Genomic DNA, 15,981 nt, shown 5'->3' on the forward strand with positions numbered 1-15,981 from the left:
CTAGGAAGCACTGAAAGACTTTGAGCGAACACTGTTAGATGTTTGAGAATGGAACAAGAAAGTAGAATACGCAAAAATTAGCACAAATTACTGACAGATTTGACAAGGATATATACTGGAAGCAAATGACTAGCAAAATAAGACATTACAGAAAAATAAAAAGGAAGATTAGTTGCATGTTAAAGTTTCTCAATATATACCTAAATGTTAGCCCTGCAGAGGTACAAAGGCATTAAAGACACCTTTCTTCTAGCCGTGCACTACCTTGCATTCCCTCTTCTCTTGCTAGTCTTCTCCAGCTTGGGGCTCCTCAAACTCTCATTTTCAAATCTCTAGCTCGCTCTACAGTGAGAAGAATTATCTAACAGCAGACTATAATGGGGGCTCTGAGCCATTTTTTAAAAAACCTCTGAGCCAGGTTTAATTAATATGGTTAACCCCACGACACACCCAGCTGCGAGTTAGTGAAGCAACCTCCCTCTAGCTTGTGAACTAAAAATATACACGGTGTCTCAACTGCTCTTAACCGATACTACGTATTTCAATTGGAATGCAATATTAATTAACAGCCTTTTGTCAGCTGTTTGTCAGAAATGAAATATTCTAGGGTCGAACCAATAGCAAGTATGCGACGTAAGCTGAAACCTGAAATGAAGCCATGTAATGCAGCACTAAGAGAAAACTGGCAGCACCATCGCAATCAACATCTGCAGGGAGCCACAACACAGCAAGTGAAACGATTCCGCGGAGCAACGAAACTGAGAACAACAACAACATAAAAAGGGGCTCATATCAGAAGAGCTGGAGATACAGGTCCCGTGTGCAGATCTTCAGATGAGTGCAAAGAAAACAAGACAGAGTCGCTTACATATTCACCACGGGCATGGATGATTTGCAAGGCAATGCAAAAAACTCTTTTGCCTGAAGTTAAAACCAATCGGCTTTGATGTAACTGTGCTCCTGCTCCGCTCCGTTTCTGCAAACGTGCAGGATCCGTTTGGAACATGCAGGAGAAAGAGCAGAACAGACACACCTGCAACTGCAAACCAATGCAGCGACCTGCATCTGCCACCCTGGCGTCCTACACAAATCCAGTTCTTCTGCACTCAAATCTTAGCTCTAAAAAGCCTGTTGTTCCCCATAAGCAAGCAAAAGCCTCTGTAAAATATATAATTCAACCATACTGACTCTGTCACTAAAAACCCTGAAAAAAGGATACTCACTTATGTAAACATTCTGTTCCTTAATGATCAGTTATAATTCTTAGCGCCGAAGTCTACCAAGAAAATGCTTTACTCGTTTACAAATGACTCAAGAAGAGCGCTTTGTTTATCCTCATCTACTGCATGCGCTGCAGAATTTCAGTACACAAGATGACCATATTCTATCAAACTGCAAAAGGTCAGTACACACTGCTGCAATAAAATCAACTCCGTGTGAAACAGATGACATTTATTGTACAAACACAATATCGAAGTCACTAAAGGAATAAACGTGCACCAGCTGCTTTTCAAAGCAAAACTGGTTTTTTACAAAAAATAGTGTACACAGCAAGAGGCAACAGAGCACTGAGAATTATTCACAGAACTTTGTCCAAAACAGACTTTCTTTTCAGAAAAACTAGGAACATCACTAAATATTTATTTGGATTACCCACACAGAATACCATACAGGGTAAGTTGTACCTGCTGGATGCTGTCTCAAAACCCATGCACTAATGCATCCACATTGCTAAAATACCTTGTTCATTTGTCAGAAAGTATTTTTACCTGATCTCCTAGTGCTGCATCAACTCATCTTTCCATTAATTTCTAGAGCTGACAAAATATTTCCACCACTTTATTCAATGCATAGTGGATCTATTTCATACTAGAAAATACTGAAGGCTTTTGCATAAGCAGTTATGCAAAATCAATCAAAATTAGTACAATGCAGATGTAAACATGTCAGCTCACTTACAAATTAAACTTATGTAAAACTTACTGAAATTGTGTTTCTACTACCGTGCTTGAAATTATAGATAAATCACAAGTTTTAATCTTGCTTTGACTATTTTTGCCACTTCCTCAAATAAAGAGAATTTTGACTTATGCAATTTGATGTTTTTATGAGAAACAGAACACTCACTCCTATTTCTCTTCACAGCTACACAGTCTATCGTTACTGCATCTTTAAGCTAAAAGATGGTCCAGGAACTTCTTTCTTAGAATACAATCATCCTTATCAATTATTCATCTGTTTCAATATGAATTAGCATTTTGGAAATTCAATTGCACAAATAAATAAAAGAAGTTACCCTTGTTTCTTAGGCAACTGGTCTTATGTGATCCTGCCAGCCAGCTGTCCTGCTGCTGCTCCTCCAGCAACTCTCATTTCAACTAAACAGTTCAGGAGGGGCATCGAGGATACAAATTTCCCACAAGCTATGGCAATATAGAAATAGGGAGGCAGAGCAGGGAAGAATCCTTCGCTCTGCTCATCCTCCTCATTGGAACCGCAGCAGAAACCTCTGGTGTGAGGCTAAAGCCCCTCTTGCCTGGCTGAGAGGCCAAGAGGCAGACAACACACAAATGGAGGGAGAGGAGAAAAAGAAAACAATTGGAAGGTGTTTAAGTATGACAACATCAAAATGAGGAAGCAGGAGGTGCTGGAGGTATCGCAAAAGGGTGGCAAAGGGAACGGCTGAAGGTGAGAACGACAGTATGTTTGCAGCAGAGATGATCGGAGATCAACACAAATCTGTGTTGAACTAGACCTGGTTAGTTCATTTGCTCTTATAACTTTCTTTGGAATATAAAAATAATTTAAACCTTCTGCATCCATAACACAAAAGTGAATTTGTCAGCACCACTTCAGCACTTCAAACTAACTGATTTTTAGACTTAGCCATACATAGGTATTTGAACTGACAGCTTTTGGTTCCCATCCCCTCAAAAAGTTTTAGAACCAACTGCTCTCAGCATCTCCATTTAATTTGCTTTCAGGGGCAAACAGAATCTGTTTTTTCCTCAACTCCTGGTTTCCCAGCAGTGAAGGAGCCAAATAAACTGGGGGGAGGAGGGGATTACATGTCCCAGAAGAAACTAGTGCTGATTTAGCATACTAAGAAGTGCTGACCAATGATTTTTGTGGGTCATGTTTGTGGTTTATAAAGTATGCGTTATTTTAATAAACTCCAGTAACTTCAACCCCTGATACAGCAGTAACTTCATATGTAATTTGAATAGACTTTGTTGTTGTTAAGGAAAAAAAAAAAAAAAAGGAAAATTTTATGTACACACCAAAGGCATTCAACTGAAAAAATAAGGTTTATATCTTCTTTGGAAAAAAATATCCAGATTTTCATTCAAAGCAGGTTAGTCAGCAGTGTTGCACAATAAGTTGTCCAGTCCTGAAGATATTAAATATGGCAACAAACCATATGAAAAACACATTCCAGATTTCTGAAAGCACCACTGCTCCAACCCAAATAAGCTAATTCACATCTGATTTAATAATCTGAGATTAAATTGCTTACCATATTAATCAGTCATCCATTGCATGAATATACATACAGCTCCATACCGTTTTTATGATTAATTGTAGCCTTAGGGTTTACCTACAGAAAATATTCACCAAGACAAACTAAATTAAAGCCACTTCCATTCTGAATAAGTGTCCACAGAACAGACTTGATTGAACTGTCTGAAATTAACTCTCACATTCACCAATTCTGTCTTTTCTTCTGCACCAACACTGTAGACATGTCCTAAAGGATAAGCACGTGTGTTCAAATTATACCCCAGTTTTACCTGATGCAGTGATCCTTTAGGCAATATTCGGAGCTGAGTTTTTCAGAAGCACTAAAATAAAAGACATTTTAAAAGTCTTTCGTACAAAACTATTTTCAGATATGTTAAGCTGGCTTCGGTGTTTGAAGAATATTAGTTTTACTCCATTACAGACCCTTCTCTTCTTGCATTCCTATGACAACCTACAATTGCATCTGGAATGCACACTGTGCTGCAGCAATTCCACTACAAATTGTTTTGAGGCCTCACTGTCCCAGGTAAGGTCCCTGTATTTATGGATGTCACTTAAAGGCTAAGAAGGAAAATAAATTCTATACTGATAATTTAGCCTGACGTAGGCCGGACGAACAATGGGCAAGAGCCGTGCTGCTGTTAGCACGGGCAGGTTATTTGTGTGTACATTTAGAATGTAGATAAAAACAGCCCAGAAACAGCAATCTTCAAGCCCTGGCTCTGGAGTAACACCATTCATACATGTAAAAGCTGAAACAAGTTAGAACAACTTGGGAAATGAAACCATCTTACTCCAGTTTTCAATGTCTTTTTTTCAAACTGAATCTAAGCCAAAAAAAAAAAAAAAGCAGCTCCAACCGAAGAATGCCCAAGTAGAGTGCATTCAGTTATGCTGATACAACTTAAACGCGTATTCCGTTCTGGGTTCGGCCAACAAGTCCTTCGGAAGGTGCGGGAGTCGCCCCTGGAAGCGGACACGGCGCCGCCAGCCCCGAGCGGGCCGGGCCGGCGGAGCCACCGCCGGGCACCCCCTTGGCGGCCGGGGCCCCGCGCCAGGGGCTGCTCCGGGGCGGCCGCGGCCCCGGGGGTGCGGAGCCCCAGCCCGGACACCCCCGCATCCCCGGGCTCCGCGCTGGCACTGACAAGCGGCCGCAGACACCTGCCCTCGCCTCCCCTGAGCCGCCGCGGCCGCCACGGGCCCCAGACCCCCTCACAGCCCCCGCGCCGGGGCTTCGGCACCTTCCCCAGGCCCGGCGCACAGGGCGGCCCCGCGGCGGGGACGCCGGCCCAGCGCTGCACACCATCCGACCGCGAAGAGCTCGGCGAGGAGCCGCGACCCGCAGGGACGGAGGCGGCCGATCTCACCTCCCGCCTCCCCCGGGCCTGCCAGGGGCGAGCGGCCGCCCCCCCGCGCTGCCTCCCCTCAGGGCCGAGGCGGCGGCCGGTCAGCGCGCCCGGCGCGGAGCCCGCGGGGAGCAGCCGGCGCCGCTCCAGGCGCCAGCAACGAGGAAGGGAGCGCCGAGCGGGAGCCCTCGTCTCCCCCGTTCCCTGCCTTGTCCTCTGCCGCTCCTCAGCCCACCGCCGCTCCTACCGATGTCACTCCCTCCCGGCGGCTCCCCCCAGGCTGCTGTGCCACTCGGCGCCGTTCCTTTCGTTCCTCATCTAAAATGGCGGCCTCACACTCAGCGAGACATTTATCCTCCGCCCATCGACCCGTCGGCACTCGGCTCCTTCTCTTTCGCCTGCCTCGCCTCCTCTTCCCGTCCCGCTCCGCCCCGCCTCTCGGCCTGAGCGCGGAGCGCCGAGCTGCCGATAGAGCCCGCTCCTCCCCGCGCCCCCCGGGCCGCCATTTGGGAGCGGCGGCAGCGGCTGAGGTGCTGCGGGGGGCCCGGAGCCTCTCTGCTCCTCCAGCCCCTCGGGAACCGAGCCGGGTGTGAGGGATGAGCTCCGCCGCTGCGCCGGGGCAGCCAGAGCGGGGCCTGACGGGGCGACCCCGGCGCGCCCCTCCTCCCCTCAGAGGCGCCCTCAGCCCGGCGGTCCCGCCGCTCCCGCCCGGCCCGGCCGGGGCTGAGCCTCCGGGTGCCGGACGGTTAAGCTGTGTAGCTGTGCAGATAGAATATTCACCTGCTGTCAAGTACCTTGTTATTTTCTGAGGCTTGAACTATCTGGCCTGTTTGACTCTGTGGACTCTGAGTCAGGAGCAGTCTCTTGAGCCCTCAAACATGTAGAACATCTAGTCAGGTAAGAAAGGATCAGTGCTGAGGTCTGTCTGCAGCGCACTGCCACAGCACGCCGCCAGCGTTCTTCTGTGCAGGATTAACATTTTGAAATTCATTAAATCTCTTACTTCTTGGAAAAAAAAACACGTATGCTTTAAATCGTATGGTATCTGTGATACACAGAGAGGAGAACGTGCTGGAGCACGTGATGCTGAGGAATTTGAAACAACTTTCAGCCTCTGCTAAATAATTCAAGTTACTTGGATTAATACATTTTTGGTTTTGAAACTGGTCATCTTATTAATTCTACCTCACCTACTGTCTTTAAACATGAATTAAATTTTAAGAGGCTCATCGGCTCCAGGCACGTTGAATTTGGAGGGTCTGTTTTGCACTGCATGCTCAACTTTAGCATTATTCTGCCTGCTAGCAATTGCTTCAGATCAACATAAACTCTTTTTCTACATGCGAAATAATTTTTGAAACAGTTTTTTGAAACAGTGGAACACACCATTGGGTGGTTCCTGGTACTTCTGTGGCAGAATAGAATAGGTGATGGGCTGTTGTGTATAGAGAACTAGGGAAGAGTATAGAGATATTCTGAAGTTGTTCAAGTTACATGATAATATCTGTTCCAAAGGGTCTTTTAAAAGAAAAACTCTTATAACTACACTTCAGTTACACAGGCAGAGGATCTATGAGGTGAAAAAAAAAGTCCTTTAAAGTGCTTTCACTTGCTTCATCGTAACGTTAACTATTTTGACTTCGTTATTGAATGAACCCAAGGGTTTTCTTCTATAATGCCTTTTGTTACCACTTTGTTATTGGGTACTTCCACATATGAAAGTTGTACAACATACTATTTTTTCCCAAACAATCGATGTTATGCAAGACACTTCAGCAGAATGGATTTTTCAGGCTGGATTTAAGTTTTAGGAAATGGTGATGTCTCTGATTAAAAAAACTTATGTCTGCGAGTCTGTCCCTCTCCCGTCCCGCTGCAGGACCTGCCGCCAGTCCCACCTGTTCCACAGCAACCCCGGGCTGGACACCGGGCAGGAATCCCTAAGGGACGGTACATGCTGAGTTGGGTGGGGTGTGAACTGAGAGGTATTTGGGGAGAAAGTATTAAAAAAAAAAATATATATATATATATATAGTGTGTAACCTCTTTTGGTGGAGGAGAAAGGGAGCAGCTGTCAGCCAGCAGCCCCTGTGTGAACTCAGCCTCCCACAGACACTGAGGGACTCAAAGCACCACAAACTAGCCAGGTTTAGGTCAGGCTTCAAAAACGTGCAGCACTGCGCATTCGATGGTAAACAATTCGTTTATCGCCCCAAACCAAAACTTCTAAGGATAGCCATTGCAAAGTAGAACGCTTCTCCTGGCTTAAAGAGCATACACGTTTACATTTGCAGTCATGTTACATTAATTGTTAATTAAAGAAGCACTCCTCTAAAAAGAGCCTCCAGCAAAATTATCTCAGCCTTATGTGGGATTTCTCTACAGAAGGTTTATTCTGATATAAACCAAGGCTTCAGTTCAGCTGAAGTCGCATTAACCTCCGAGGCAGAGCAAGGGCAAGAAAGAGCAGCACTGTTGGGCTTGGCCCTCCTAAGGCAAAGTAAAAAGGACCAAAAAAACACCATACAAAGTCTTTAGCTACTGGTGCCTCTAGGAAGAAGTGTGGTTGCCAAGTAATGGGAGATTGAAATGGGGATGGCAACCAGAGCTCTAGAAGGCTGCAGTAGAAATGTCCATGCCTAGAACACTGTGATTCAGTACCTTATTGCCATGTTTCTAGAAGTTACCTGCATGCCAGTGTAATAATGCCTTCAATTTAGAGGACATTGCTAAAACAAAGATTTAACTAAACTTTTGCAGCACAGACGAACCACGTGGATATATCAGCCTTCTGTTAGGAAAAGTGCTTATTCTCTTTCCCATTACTATGGGCTCAGACATACCAAAAAAACCTAGAAAAACAAATCCAGACCAACAAGGTATCTGCTAAAGACAAAATTTATGAATCTGAATTGTTCTTTTCAAATTCTTATGCAGTAACTTTTCTCTTAAGTGTCACATTTAAACTGCAGGAGTCCTCTGATGCACATACACAGTGTGCCTGACTTTAACAAGAGTCATATCCATGTATCTGACTGCGGGAGTTGGCCCAGAAGAAACAAATAAACTCAAAGCAGTGCGTAAAATAAATATTCACATGGCTTAAGACTAAGCATATCCATGTAAATGGTAGACAGTAGTACAGATTTTGGCAAAACATGCAAAAGGAGCTTGAAATATTGTAATATAAAATATGATTAAGAATATTCCATAAGAAGCTTTTAAAAAAAAAGGAAAGAAAAGAGGAGTAACCACAGGAACTGGTGTTTTTTAGAGAAGACCATTCATAAAGTCTCAAACTTCTTTTAAAAGAGTAGGAGGATCAAGGATTGTAGTCATGGAACAAATGAACACAGATATGGAGGAAGCCAAGCCAGATTTCAGATAGTTAAACAATGTAGCACATGCAAAGAAACACAATAATTACAAGAAAGAACAACAAAAGCAAACAAGGAAACCCAGCAAAGAAACTCAAACATTACAGCATTAAAGTAGAAGGGAAACAAAAATTGAACGAACTTTCCAAAATAAACTGAATGTTATTAGCATTCTTACTGAGGCTGATCTGGTTTGTGTTTAGTGGTTGGGTTTGCAATATGTTTAACATGTGAGTGTCCAGGAGTTGGGCTTTTTGTTTGTCCAGGCATAGAATAAAATCTTGTGTTGTCATCATCTGAAGTACTTTCTACGTCTCTAGAATGCAGCCTGAGAAGTGATGAGGAAGGGGATGAGAACCAGTGCTGCTGCGTTACGAGCGGGCTGGTGCCTGTAACTTAACTCTGATTACCTGGGGAGTCTCAAAATTGTATATTAAATGTTTTAAGTGGCATTGTATCTTTAGTACATAAAACTGAGGCTCAGAAGAATGAGTAGCAATAATTAAGAGTGTAATGCTGGCCAGGAAAGAGAAGAAATATATATATATATATATATATATATATATATAAAACTTTATTATGGAATTTTGGGTCTCAAACTTTACCCCCTTACTCCTCAAGCCAACGATTGCTATAGACAGACTGCCATTTTATCCAGGGTTATTCAGCCTGAGCCACACTCAAAGCATCATGCTTCTGCATGTTCTTTTGACATATGCTATAAATAATCCTCTTATTCTCCCATAAGATTTTTTCTGAGTAAGAAAAAAGTTCGAGTCAAGTTAGACACAAAAGAAGTCCAATGTACAGAGGGCATGAAAGTGGCCTTGAACATATCAAGCAATAGCAACCCAAAGGAGCGGTACTCCAAATAAGGAATATATTATTTGTACTATGGTGCATAAACCATTTATATTTTATAGTTCAGCTGAAAGACTTTATTTCTCCATGTTACTGAAGTGATCAAAGTTTGTTTGGGTTTTTTTTCACGCCTTTTAGAATTTAAATTGCAGACATTACAACAATAGGACATCTTATACATGAAGCTGTTAACTAGACAGTAAACTTGTTTTGCTGGAATGGAAACCATAGCACAGTGTGTTCACATTATTTGTGTTGTTTTATCCTGAACAAACTCTCCTTATTTTATCCACGTCCAGCTAACTGTGGTTGGTATTGGGCTGGCTACAGTGTGTATGTTTCTCCACTCTGCTCAGCAACTCTTCAGCCAAACAGTGAGGCTGAATCCCAGGAGTTTTTCTTTTCCTTCTGAAAAGTAACACCTGATTTCCCATGGGCGCAATGCAAAAAGACATCTCCTCCTGAAAGCTTCAGTCTTTAGCATCATTGATAAAGTAGGGACTTCACTGCTTCCCTGGAAGGGCTGGATTGTGGGAGCAGATCCATTTGCCTGTGCTTAGAGAACTCGCGGGAGTCACTTGGGCTGTGAAACGGACTCACAGAGGCTTGTGGCTCTGCAGGGTTTAACCCCCGAGGATTTCCTGCAGTAAATCTTCATCTCACTGCCAAGTCATGTACCTTATGATACAGAATGGACTGATACAAGCCTCCTCTACACTTCGTGGTTCAGTAGCTTATTTTTAACTTCAGTTTATTTGCTTGCAGGGTCAATTTAAGTGCTTTAGGACAGTTACAAAGAGCTGTCATGCAAAGTTTCTTTTGTTGTGTGACACACACATGGGGACACACACATGCACACCCCATGAGACACTGCCTGCAGGAAATACATTGTGCCATAGTTGCCTACACAGTACTGCAAACAAATTTTGCCTTATCTGTTGACCACATAGTTCTGTATATAAATTTAAGTTATTCTTTATTTTTTCCTTCCTTTCTTTCTTTTTTTTTTTACTGCTTTAACACTTCCATTTAAGAAACATGTTTATCTAAAACACATGCTATTGCTTGTAATGTCAACAAATGTGATCCTCTACAGATTTGTATATTCTTCCAGAATCCATCCTATCTCAAACACTAGAATTCACCTATTAGGTAGTCATCTTTATATGGTTCTTGAGTTGTCCTTATATAAATTTAACAATAAAAATATTTGATGAAATTGTCAATTGCAATAGCTTTTCAGTACAAGTTTGTGTGGGAATGCTTCAGAATAAAATTGAAACAGATTTGCATTAAGCCTTACAGTAATAAATAAGTTATTCTGAGAGCAACTCTATAAACAGCAAGCTGTATTCTCTTACTGAAGAAAAAAGTAATATATTACCTTTTCTTCACTGATACTCTTACATGAAGCATTCTTAACATTTTCAACAAACTCTCTACCAGTTTTCAGTCCTCCATATGCTCCTACTGTAATTTATGGTATTATAGATATCCAGTGTCTCTGGGCTTGTTCTCTGCAGTGCAGCGGGGAATTTCTGCTTCTCCTATTTCAGTGCAATGCTGTTTGCTTCTAGGAAAAATCAGAGGCGCTGCACCACCCCAGCCAGTTCCCTCACACCTTCTCCACACAGGAGCAGCTCAGTTGCTCTCCTGAATTTCAGATTCTCGTTTGCAGTACTTATTACCAAGATTTCATTTTCTTCCAGCGTGAACAGAAGTCGTGACACAGAAGAACGCTGGTCATAGCTTTGAAACCTGAGCTGTACATCACGGGTCCTGCTTACAGACTATTGTCCCCGCTGCACAGTGTTGACTCATTTGCTGTTGTGGACCTTGGCTGCCCATTTGTTTGCAAATGCCGTACAAGCTGACTGAAAAAAATAAGAAAACAAAAAATACTAAAGCCACATTGTTTCAAAATGAACTCTTAAATTGTGTCTGCTGGGTATATCTATTTTATCAGGGGTGTTTTTGCCCCATCGCTGGGAGTGTGGTGCAGGGACAGCAGTCAGGCTCCCAACAGCAGGATGGAGAAGCTGGGTAACGTGCCTTTTGTCACAGACAGAGCCTAGGAAGCTCCGAAGAGGAGTGTAAGACAAACATGGCAAGCGAATTGGTATATCAACTCTACTGAGAATATCAAAGCGTGAAAATAACTTTAGAATAATGTTTTATGAAATTAATGTGCTGAACTGATGGGTGACACCTGCACAGTGAATAAATACTCAGTCTGAATAAACATTATTGGATCTCTAAGAGCGGAAAAAAGAATCTAGGCTTTAATTTGTTGCTATTTGAACAGTCGTTCCTACTTCAGAGACAATAAATAGAGCACTTTGATTTATACATGCGTTCTATTTTTGAAACCTTACCAGACTGGTTTATTTGGTTTATTTTGAATTTCTTAAGAAGTCTAACCACAATAAAATCTATTCAGAGCTAGGTACTGCATTAAAAAAACCTAAAGCATAAATATCTCTTTCCTGACAACCATCCTTAAAACCTAGCCTGAATATATAATTGCTCAGCTGCAGAATATTTTGTATTATACCTGATACAGAGCTACATGAAGAGACTGATCATTTGGTTTGGCATGACCTCAAGCTATGCATTATTTTTTCTGGCATGGACAATTTCTAGCGTGTGGTCACTGAACTGTATTCAATACTTATTTTCTCTACAAGTTATTCATTGTAATAATGTACATTAGGATGACAGGAATATTTCAGGGGTTGATGAAGAATCACACGTATTGAATCAGGAGTGATATGGTAAAATAGGAGGATATGTATACATGCATATATGTTTAACTATATATGTTCAAAACATGTGGAGAGATGCTAGGCAACAAAAAGAAAAACATTAAACTCCCCTTTATCTTTTAATAAATCCTAATTATTGTGATTCTTCATTTTAAAAAGCCAAACTTTTTTCTTAATAATTTTGAGGAGGAACCTGTTCTTGGTGTGGTGTTTGTGTTGTGTACAGAAACACTCACTTCTGTTCTTTTTGATGTCACACTCTGCTTTTATCAAAGGGAGATTCTAAGAGACAAGGAACTCTGAAGCAGCTGAGCCAGCGCTTCTATCCAAGCTGCTCTCCCGCTGCTATTCCAGAGAAAGCCAGACTCATTAGAATATAGCTACACAGTTACAAATGCTGAAGTTTGATATATCTAGAAAGAACACGCATTAAAAGTCCGTTTTAACCATGTGCGTATGTCCATATACTAGAAGAAACTGAACTCTCATTTACAAGATTCTGTTCTGAAAATCTATGAAAAGTAATGAAAAATAAAGTATTTGGCTTTCAGTACAAGCCTATTTATCCATTGTCTTTCAAGTTCATCTCCAAGATTCAGATAACCAAAGATAGCTGATCAAAGGCGTACATTCCCTCCGGCAGCCGTACCCATGCTTCAGCTGGCCTTTGATAATTTGTGCCTCAATGTCGTGTACAGCAAATTGTGCTTAGAAGGGTATGACAATTAAAAATTACATTGTAAGCACATAACTTGAGAAACAGTATACTAGTGAAAATATGACAGTGGTGAAAGATCTTTCCGATGAAGCTGTTTAAGCTTGGTAGCTGTGCAAGTCTAAGTGCGTAAGGGATCTGTGTGAAGCGTGTTGGTGTGTGGCATTGCACACTAAGGTGCGTTGGTGAAAATGTCGCTGTATGCTCACGGCCCACGTCTCTGTTACAGGTACCAGCGTCGTGCTTGTCAGCAGCAGAATGCAGCACTTTTCCCCACGTGAAGCTCCGGAAGGGTGATAGACCTGTGTGGGTATGCTATTTTCTTTGAAAAAATTGCATATGTATATGGCTAATTTAGTCTCCCATTACAAAGATGGGGAATGTTTTTGTCAGATAGTTCATGTCATTTGTTAAGGCTTTTTTTGTTGTTAAGAATTCATTTCTCTTACACTGGACAGTGGTAATCAGATTGATTTCGTGCATCAGAATATGCTTTTTCTCCAATGGAAACATCAATTTAATTTTATTTCAAGCGGTTCCACTTAAATTTGAGAAGAAAGTTCTTCTCAGTAAGGGTATCAGAACACTAGAACAGGCTGCCCAGGGGGGTTGTAGAGTCTCCTCTGCAGACATTCCAACCCGCCTGGACAGCTTCCTGTGTAACCTCATCTGGGTGTTCCTGCTCCATGGGGGAATTGCACTGGATGAGCTTTCCAGGGCCCTTCCAACCCCTGACATTCTGGGATTCTAATACACGATAATGTTCATTTTGGGCTTATTTTTGTAAGAGCTTTTTTTCTTTTTGCAAGATTAAAAAAAAAAAACCAAACCCAAAACAATGCTGTGAGCAAAACAACTAAATTACCCAAACTCTAATTAGCAAAGACATCAGGTCAAAGGAATGCAAACATACAAGTCTATTGCTATGCCGCACTGCACAGCTCTGGTGTGCTGCGTTAGTAGGTTTGTTAAATCTTTCAGCAACTGCAGAGAAATGAGTATCGACATGTCTGGTTTTACCTGAGTATTTTTAATACTTTTGAGATGTATATCTAATACTCAAATGTATTCAGATTAATTGATTCAGACATTCCTTAACCTCAAACTTATTTCTGGTGGAGACAGAAGCTTTGCATTAGCAACAAATTATGTAAGCCTCTCTTCTGCATTGCACCTGAGCAGAGCAGTGACATAAGAACTTAAGTAACTACTAAAACATTCTTGCTGAGACATCAGTTTATTTGATACTAAAGCCAAATAATAAAAGGCAAAATCTTTTCTGGAGACTAAAGACCTGTTTTTCATAAAGTAAGTGTTGCTGACATCCTTGTGAGTTGGAGTAACCTGTTTCTATATTCACATGCTATCCTTCAGACATGAAATGAAAAAAGTATTGTTTTTTCCTCTAGTGTATGTAAAGTTGACAGAGGGAAAGGAACAGCAAATTCTTGTTGCCAGTATATAATGTATATTTTCTTACAATTCCAGCTTGGGGTTTGATTTCAACACACCACCATTTTAATTCTTCTGTATATGCCATGCTATTATCTTCATCCTAAGCAGAGGATTACTTGCAGTATTATAGGGTCAGTGGTGCTTTATGATGGTTCTGTAATTGAAGTTAAATCTTTCCTGAGGCAACAGGGCAAAACTCAAAAGCATTATTTCTGAGGAGAATTGATTGCTGAGACATCTCCCCAGGACATATTTGACAGATACACTTCTCTTACGACTGTCTTTGGAAAATAAACTCAGGTGAATTTTTTCCTCCTCTTGGGAAGGCCACGCAGTGAATAAGAAAGAGCATGACCTAAGATACCTTCTGTTGGTGCATTCAGTCTTCAGCTATTTTCACCCAGCGTTCTGGGTAAATTATCTGACTTTTTGTAGCTTTCAGGACCACAGACTTCAAAATCAGCAATTTTAACTAAAGATTTGGGGGAAACATTTGGTACAAAGCAACTAAGTTATTTCCCCAAGTAATGGATTTTGATTTATCAAGTTTTCAAGTTGGGTCATGCTCTTAGCTGACAAGAATGCAAGCAAGATTATTTGCCTTGCCTCCCGGCCCCGGCTTTGTTTAGCATTTGGTAACACACAGTCAGCTACACTTATTCTTAAATATGTATGGGTTTGGTTTTTTGTTCAAAATAAATATTGCATATTTTTATAAGCATGTTTCCAGAATATTTGAAATATAGGATACCTTATGTATACTATTATAAATGAAATATATTCTAAATTAATATTTCACACCTGCTTTGCTTATATCTAGGAGAGTTCAGGATATTTCAGATTTTCAGTGCTGTCAGAGTAGAGCTTATTATGGAGACTGTTTGCTTTTGTAACCTTGTGCATAATCACTGTACTTCACTCTTTAACTTTTACTGTAGTGCTTTCTTACCAATCTTCACATAGTTCAGCGAGATATAGGAAGGCAAGATTTAACATAGAATTTTGAGATGGAGGTTAAAAAAGTAAATAACCAAACCACGCAACAAAACACCAAATGCAAACCAAACACAACCTTAGAACACATAAGGATTAAAAAAAGTCATTATCTGTCGGTATCAGAGGACAGGATTTACTAAATTTAGTAAATTCAATATTAGTGTTAAATATAGAGTATAATAAAGAAAAATCTCTTCCAGATGTACCTGGCATTCTGCTTTGCTTCCAGATTCTCTCCAAGGTGGGCCATTACTTTTAAACACACAAACACGTAACGGTGTATGACAAGCATTAGTGCAATTACATGTTCATTTGAACACACCTTGGAGCAGTCCAGAGTATTTAAACATCACCAAGGCGAAGCTTCAGCATCATGCGCTACTCTGAGTGTAAGAGTTTGTCCTCCCAGTATTCAAAGTGGTGAAATCTGGTATTAGAATAGATCCCAGTTCCTCTGGAGTCTGGAGGAGAGTGGTGAGCATTACCACAGCAAACTAAGTTAAAGACATTAAGTTATTGCACACACGTGTTACCCAGTGTTTTATATTTAAAACACTGGATTTAAGAAGCTTCCATTTATCAAAAAGAGTGAGAGATGGCAGCTAGTTCAGACGTTTGAAAAACACAATGAAATCTCACATCTAAATGGTGAAAAGATCAAATGGGTCTATTCAAGAAGAATTTCTGTTTCTGTAGCAGTGCTGGGACATCTTTGGGTATGGGCAAGAAATAGCATCTGTTCTCATATTTAACACAATATAGTTCATAAAAAATAATAGATCATAGATTTATCTCGTTTATTACAGGCCATGTAATTCACTTGAGTATTTAACTTAACCATGTGGAAAGTCCTCATTTCTCTTAGGGATAGAAAAGAGACTCAAGTGATTAAAAATCTCCTGGTTACTTTTCCTGGTAGCTTTTTGTCACTTGTTTTTGTAGGA

At 41.2% G+C, this 15,981-nt stretch overlaps 1 protein-coding gene across 4 annotated transcripts in view; it reads right to left on the reverse strand.

Moving 5' to 3' along the window:
* RAF1 (Raf-1 proto-oncogene, serine/threonine kinase) overlaps positions 1–5,245 on the reverse strand; it is a 45,911-nt gene extending 40,666 nt beyond the window's left edge. For 3 of the 4 annotated variants that reach the window (XM_080350380.1, XM_080350378.1, XM_080350381.1), the window contains exon 1: positions 5,116–5,238. The gene's annotated coding sequence lies outside the window, so the exon portion shown is untranslated. Of the gene's footprint in view, positions 1–5,115 lie in introns of all 4 variants that reach the window. The other variant, XM_080350379.1, reaches the window with a different exon arrangement.
* Between the last annotated feature and the right edge of the window lie 10,736 nt (positions 5,246–15,981).

The sequence above is a fragment of the Nesoenas mayeri genome, assembly GCF_963082525.1.
Source record: "Nesoenas mayeri genome assembly, chromosome: 10".
NCBI lineage: Eukaryota > Metazoa > Chordata > Aves > Columbiformes > Columbidae > Nesoenas > Nesoenas mayeri.